Source organism: Dasypus novemcinctus, chromosome 9, assembly GCF_030445035.2.
Source record: "Dasypus novemcinctus isolate mDasNov1 chromosome 9, mDasNov1.1.hap2, whole genome shotgun sequence".
Taxonomy (NCBI): domain Eukaryota; kingdom Metazoa; phylum Chordata; class Mammalia; order Cingulata; family Dasypodidae; genus Dasypus; species Dasypus novemcinctus.
In genome coordinates this window covers 98,393,227-98,401,136 of record NC_080681.1, presented here as the reverse complement: position 1 = coordinate 98,401,136, position 7,910 = coordinate 98,393,227, and positions in this window count along the sequence as shown.

The window sequence follows — 7,910 nt, the reverse complement described above, 5'->3', positions numbered from 1 at the left end:
TTTAGAGAGCTCCCTGCTTGCTGTGTGAAGGACAGAGACAGGGACATCAGTGAGCAGTCTGTTGGTGCAATAAGATGGACAGTGCATGGGAAGCTGACATGGCTCAACTGACAGAGCATCCATCTACCATATGGAGGGTCCAGGGTTCAATCCCCAGGGCCTCCTGACCTGTGTGGTGAGCTGGCCCATGAGCAGTGCTGTGGCATGCAAGGAGTGCCCTGCCATGCAGGGGTGTCCCCATTGTAGGGGTGCCCCACACACAAGGAGTGCACCCCACAAGGAGAGCCACCCCACTGAAAAAAGTGCAGACTGCCCAGGAGGGTCCAGGGTTCAATACCCAGGGCCTTCTGACCCATGTGATGAGCTGGACCATGCTCAGAGCTGCTGCGTGCAAGGAATGCTATGCCATGCAGGGGTGCCCCCATGTAGGGGTGTCCCACACGCAAGGAGTGCGCCCTGCAAGGATAGCCACCCTGCATGAAAAAAAGCACAGCCCACCCAGGACTGGCTCGGCACACATGGAGAGCTGACATAGCACCGGTGCTGCCTAGGGTGCAAGCAGACACGGAAGAGCACACAGCAAGTGGACACAGAGCAGACAACGGGGGGGGGGGGGGGGGGCAGGGGGAGGAATAAATAAAAATAAATCTTAAAAAAAGAATGATGCCCAGGTTTCTGGTTAGGCATTAGGGAGGGGGTGATCCAGGAGAAGGAGGCTAGTCGGACACACTGAAATGGATACATCTATGGAACTTCTAGGTATCTGGAAGGGAAGTGAGAGTTCTGAGTTGGAGATTGTAGAGATGGTAACTAATGCCATGGGGGGTGAGGAATTAGTCCAGGGAAAAAGGAAGCCCAGACCAGGGTGTGGAGAATGAAGTACTGGAAGGGTGTGCAGAAAAAGAGGGTTTGGCAAAGGAGGACTGAGAAGGCATGGCTCAGGAGACGAGAGGAAAACCAAGAGAGCAGAGCAGTGTCTCAGAATTCATAGGCAGAATGTTTCTAGAAGGCCAGGGAGGCCCACAGAGCCAGCTGTCACAGAAATGTCCTTTGGGACCAGCAATGAGGGGTTGGTGGTTAGGGGGAAAGGGGATGAGACAGAGCCAGGAGCAGACATAGGGGAGGCAGTGGAGGCAGCAGGTACAGTGGGTATGTTTAAATGAACTGAGGCCAGGAGAGGTAGGTTGGGGTAAAGGCTGTGTGGTTTTGAGTTTTGTTTTTTTTAATAACTGGTAAAGAGCTGAGTCTTAGAGAGGTCCAGAAAAGGATGAGGGAGGGCCTAAGGCTGTCTGTCTCTGGGTCAGGGTCTACCCCCTTTGTCCCCTCCCCCCTCTACTGCCTGCCCTTCCTGGGCCTCCCACTTTGCTGTCCCCTGCCAAGGTACACACTAGCCCCGCCACTCCTCGATGGGGCCTCCAACCCTCGCCCACCTCCAGAGCCTGGGCCCAGTCCCACCCCACCCCCCAGATTAGGGGGATTGCCAGGGGTCTTTGGGTCTGGCCTCCAGGCCTGAGGCAGCACAGAGAAACTGAAGGGGAACCAGACTGGGGCACTGCCTAAGGAAGGGGAAGAAGGCTGGTTGGCAGGTACCTAAGAAGAATGGGGAGGAAGACTGAAGGGCTGGGCCCTCCCCCAAAGCTGGTGTGAAAACCAGGCCCTGGATGGGGATCAAATGGAGGCTGAGTGTTCAGGGAGGGGGTGGGAGCCAAGCAGCAGAGACTAAAGGTTGAACGCATGGACTCTGGTATTAGACTACCTGGGTTTGAATCTAAGCTCCACCAGTTACATTAAGCAAGTTCCTTAACTTCTGATGCCTCAGTTTCTTCATTGGTAACTGACAGGTCTCTTGTGAGTGGAGTATTTAGCTCTGTGAGCCTAAGTGGGGGAAATGGGATAGGGAGCTCAGTGGAGAGGGGCTGTTTTAACAAGCAGGCAAGTGAGGAGGCACACTGTACTAGGGAAGGGGCTTCCATGGGCTTCACGTATACAGATACTCTCAAACCCCATCTCACTTAAACTCAACCAGTTCTCTACACAGATTCCATTCCTGATTCTCCTGGTTGATTCCTTAAACTTTCCTGAGGCCCTGGGGCCTGGTTCTGAAAGGTGCACACCATCCCCAGCCCCCTTCTTTTCTTCTTCCTTTGCCCCAGGCTCCACAGGGAGGGCAGGTCCCAACTCCTTCCTTTTTCAACTAACCTGTGGAGGCCAAGTCTGGGCCTTGTCCTACTGCCTGACCCTATGGCTCCTGATGTTCCCTGGACATCAGGAGCATCCCCTACCTCCAGGTGGGCCCCAGCTGCCCATCTCCCAACCAGGCCCAAAACCACTGTACCTGCAGCCTTCTTGTCCCCCAGCTATTTGTTCAGCAAACCTCAAGACAGAAAATGAGTGTTCTGGAAACAGAGGTAATGGACTCTCCCAGAACTCACCCAGCCTCTCCATCCCACCTACCAAGGGCAGACCTTTGCCTGTCTCTGGTGATATTTGGATACCAATGGGTCAGCTCTGCATGTAGTCACCTACCGTGTGGCCATGGGTAGGTTGCTGCCCTTTTCCTCAACCACAGGAATCAGAGGTTGGCCAGACAGGATTCAAGGACTGTCCTTGGGCTTGAGCAGGGGTATCAAATGGGGTGGATGGTTAAAGGGAACCAGGCAAGGCATGTAACCTGCTGAGCACAACCCCTGTCAGAGCTGACACCGGCACCAGCCCGATGGTTCAGTGTTGGCTGGAGAGTCAAGCAGACCTGGGTTTGGATCACAGTTCTGCCTCTCCGTGACTGTGGGCAAGTGACCTCATTTCTCCAAACCTCAAATTCCTCCTCTATAAAAGGGGAATAATGATAGTCCCTAATGACAGCAGCTAACCCTTCTGAGCACTTTATGTGGATTAACTCATTCAGTCCTGACACCACCTCTTTGGGACTAATATTAATATGGCCCCTGCTTTATGGATGGAAAAACTAAGGCATTGAAGAGATAACTAACTCACTCCTGGTCACACAGGTAGAAAGTGTGAGCTGGGATTTGACCCCAAGTAAGCTGGCTCCAAGTCTTCCCCTTGAACACTTTGTTAGAGGGACTTTTATTGGGAGGGTTGAAGAAAGAGTGCATATGAGGGAGTTAACACAAGCCTGGCACACATTGTAAAGGCTCAATAAATGTTAGTAATCATTATTACCATTACCATTATTCTCCCATTCCTTCTAAATCTGTTTTGATCTGCCAATGGAAAACTCTCTAGGGAAGGTCTGTATGGAACCATCCTGTCTGAGGGTAGGGATTTGTGCACAGATGTGTAGCCTGTGGTGTGCTAATAGTATGAGGAGAGGGGGTGGGGTTGATAAATTCCTGCTCTGCCAGGGCCTTGGTGATCCCACCCATGCCCCACATCTGCTAGAGACTGGACTCTTGCTTCTACAACTCCTGGGAAGTCCTTCCCTCTGTCGAGCTCTCCTTCCTTCTTTTCAGTTGCCAGAGGTCTCTCCCACAGCTCTAGGGAACGGAGATCCCTCTTGTGGCCTGAGGACCCCCCTCCATTCTCCCTACTTCTACCCCAAGGGATCTTTTAACTTAATCCTCAAAAATTTCCAGTAATGCAGGGGAAATTAAAGTTACCTTAAATATTCTAATCTTGTAACAATTTTGCTTCAATCAACATCTAAATGTGACCACATGTGTCCAGACCACCCAGTAGCCATGCTCTCAGACATAAGCCTTTGGGAGAGAGGACTGTAGGTCAGCGAGTCCATGCCTCTGCTCTCTCCTGGTGTTCTCACACTCAGCACTCCTTCTCCTTCACTTTCCCTAGGGCAGCCCTGAAGCATAGCAGGCCATGGTTGGAGTCTCCGTCTACTTCTGGACCAGCCAGGCTGGGAGAAGGTTGAAGGTAATGATGCCCACAGGCAAGGAGAGGCCAGGGCTGGCTCCATGGGTGTGCAACCTGTGCAGTCACACAGGGCTCCAAACCCAGACGGTCCCGCACTTGGTTTAATGCTCTGCTAGGTCATCTTGAAATTCTTAATAATTCTTGAGCAGGGGCTTCTTCACTTTCATTTTGCATTGAACCCCACAAATTATGCAGCTGGTCCTGCTGAAGGCCCACACTGCCCAAGCCCCCCTCTCTCTATGGGCTCTTCTCATTCCATCCTCAGTCAGACAACACCCAGTCAATAAACATTTATTGAGCACTTACTTTGTGGTGAAAAGGTATGCTAGATGTTTGAGGATATGGATAGATACAGCCCCCTTTTACCAAATTGCCCATTGCACATTCTCAGACACTCACATATCCACACACAGTAGTGTTTGCAAGACATTCCTCCCAATAATGATAATGTCAGTAACTGCCAATTATGGAACACTTGGCACATGCCAGGAAATTTACACACATCATCTTGCTTAATCCTAAGAATATTCTGCAAAGCAGACATTATTATTCCCATTTTTCCAGATAAGAAAATTGAGGCTGAAAAATTTCAACTCATTTGTGCAGTGTCCCATAGCTACGTAGCAGAACCAGACTTGTCCTTGTTCCTCATTGTCAGCCTCTCCTCTTCTTCCCCACACACTACACACAAATTGCCTTCACTTGCTTCTCCATGGGCCAAAGCTCCCAGCAGGCAGGGCTGGGACTAGGTCACCTCCACTTTCTCAGCCCCCACCACAGGGCTACATTTTTCTTTAACAAAAGAATTCACACAGAGACCACAGGCCACTCCCTGAAGAATCCAGGGAAGCACACGCCAGAACACAGGGATGTAATATATAATGTAAGAGCCTGGGGTCCAATACCAGACTATTTGGGTTCAGGCCCTGAATCTACTATGTACTGTGTACCTCAGTTTCATCAGCACAGTGGGGATAATGATAGGGTTGTTGTGAAGGTGAAATCAGAAATAAACAAAGTGCTCAGAACAGCACTAAAACGTAGTCACTCTTCAACAAATATTAGCTATCCTTATATATGTCCACACTTGCTTACACATGCTTCATATGCACCATCCTCCCACCTCTCTGCTAGCCTGGGTTCAGCCCTAGGTGCTCTCACAGCTGGCAGTCAGGTCCCACCCAGAACCAAGAGGGAAGAGCAGCTGCTTCTCTGAATCCTCCTCAGCTGAACTCAGGCAGGCCCATGTGCGTGGTGGGGGAGAAGTGTTGCTCCACACCAGGTCTGGGTTCTTTCAGAGGTTTCCCAGAGGAGGCCTCTGCCAAGGCTAGGTGAGCCAGCCAAGCCAAGGAAGGAGGGTGCTACCCTCCTGTGCTTGGCTCCCTCCATTGTTCTTTACAGCCACCCCACCACCACCGCCACCATCAAACCTCTGCTGCAGCACCCTCCCTTAACCCCCACAGTAGAAACTTTGTTCTCTCCTCCTGCCTGAGGTGTAAGTTGTCCCCAGGAATGCGCCATGTCCCTGTCAGTGGCAGTCTGGGGTCAGACCTGGCCCCACATCAAAGGCTGGGGATCGGTAACAGCACAGCTCCTCCTCACCCGCCAGCCACCCTCCCTTCCCATCAGCCCTCTGGCTTCCAGGGAATAGCACATGGTAGCACTTAAGCTCTAGGAGGACGCTTTTCCTGCACACACACCCCCTGCCTCCTACTGTCCACAATGAAAGTACTTGTTAGGAGACTATTATAATTTTGCTTAATGCAATTTCTGCTCCTGAGGTCTCTGTTGCCACCCCCTTCTTGGACCTGGATCCCCAGCACTAATGCAGGAGAGGCCAGTTAATCAGGGGAAGGTGTGACTAGAATATGGAAGTTTCACTGGTTTGGGGAATCTGGGGCAGGGACATGACTCTATGACATCAGGGGGAATGGGGCTGGTGCTCTGGACTCCACTCAGGAAGTAAGGGAGATTGGCTGGGGAGGACTCAGAGCTAGCACGTACAATTCAGGAGGCCAGCAGGAGAGTTTGGGTGTGTATGGGGCCACAGACTTCCTCAGACCTAGGTCAGAGCACTCTTTCCAATGCCCTGGGTCCATTAGGTAGGCAGACATGTGAGCTTTGTTTTCAGGACCCAGAGGGGTGATGAGACAAGAGGGCAACTGGTCTTTGACCAGCCTCTGAGATTTATGAATCATCTGGCAAATTCTGAAAACCTGGGAGTCCAGTGGTCACTGGGGCAGTACAGTGGTGGTCTGGAGACCCCTGGTGGCCAAAAGCTGCAAAGGAAGGCCTTTCCTTAGAGCTCTGAGTGAGCCCCAAGCAGGCTCCAAGTGAGCCTGGACTCCTCCAGCCCCAGGCACTCTGGAACACCCCCTCAGGAGCTGGCCACTCCTATATAGCCATGCATAACTGCCTCATCTGTCTTGCTCGGAGTGAGTGTGTGAGTACATCAGGGAGAATGGGGACTAGACTGGCCTCCCAGCTTCACAGTAATCCTCAGGCAGGAGGATAGGTAATCCACAACCAATCAGCTACAGCGGTGGAGCTAGGGTAGGGGACCAGGAAATTCGGTTGCTAGGCCTTGTTTGTATAGTTTACATGGGAAAGATAAAGGGATGGTTCCAAATAGCTCAATAGTCCCAGACCCTTTCCCTTCCCGCAGCCCCTGGGTATACATTACACAGTCATGGGGCTGTAACTGGGAAAAGTTACTAAAGGGAACTTTGTTTCCACAGCACACCAGCCCTGTACTGTTGCCCAATTTTAACTCTGGGAAAGGAAATATCCAAAACCTCACGCCACACAAACGGCTGCAAGAAAGTAGGTTGTGGTACTGGGAGGAGAGGAAGGGCGAGGGCCCCCCTGCAGAAGGGAAAGGGTGGTGCAGCTGACTTTTTTGGCAGGGGCCAGACACCATACAAAGCTTTCCACAGCTGGGCCCAAGCATTCATCCCCTCACTCCCTTTCTTCATTCACTCACTCTAGTGTGACTGAATCCAGTCCAATACTGGGTGTTAAACATACAGTTGGATAAAATAGGAATACTTCCCCTGGGGCCCCAAATTGTATCTGGAGGGGAAGATACGCTCAGAGAAGGATGGGATCCCAGAGGGAGCCTTAGCCTCCCTATTCTTGGGACGACACAAAAGTGCCTTTGCCCTTCCTTCCTTCCTTCTTGGTGGCCTAACCTAGGTGGAGGTAGGTCCTGTGCAAACTGCATTCTTTTACTGGGGTCCCAAGGCCCTACCACCCCTGCAGAGCCAAGATAGTCTTCAAGCACAGTACATCTACTGCATGCTCACCTCATTTCACCTCAGGAGCCCCCTTTCCCTCCAATAACCTGAGTGTCTGATCTCAAGGTCCTAGGTTATGCCCAAAATCAGCCCGATCAAATATGACCTGAAACCTCTCTTCCCTCCCTTTAAAAGCTATCCCAAGTTCTGTAAGGCTGGAAGAGGCCTAGCCCTCCTCTCCCTCAGTGCTAACCAGGCATCAATAGAGCACCACCCTTAAAAGCATGAGCTTTGGAGTTGGGCAGAGCCGGCTGCAAACTCTAGCATCTCTACTTACTAGCTGTAGGACCTTGGGCAACCTACATCCTCTCCTCTAAAATCAGAATTAATGTGAATTACATAATGCATGCTTTGTGCTCAGTATAACGTCTGACACATGGTAAGCACATAATAATGGGAATTCAATACCAGGGTTTACATGGGTTTTCTAGCCAAACCTTATGACATGGTGGGTGAGAACCCAGGATAGCCCATTTTAGCAGGTCTGAGATAATAGTCTGCTTCTAGATCTTGCTGCAGATACTAGAGCCAAAAATTACTCTGAAGGGGCCTAATTTGCTTGTACTGATTCCCAGGTTTCCCTGACCCTCTGGTTGTTGGGAGAAGCCCTGTTCCTAGACCAAGTCAAACCAAGACAGGGCCTAGAAACCTACCCGATCTCTTCACCCACACTGTATCAAAATTCCCAGGGCTGGGCAGAAAGAAAAGAAAAACAGGACATGA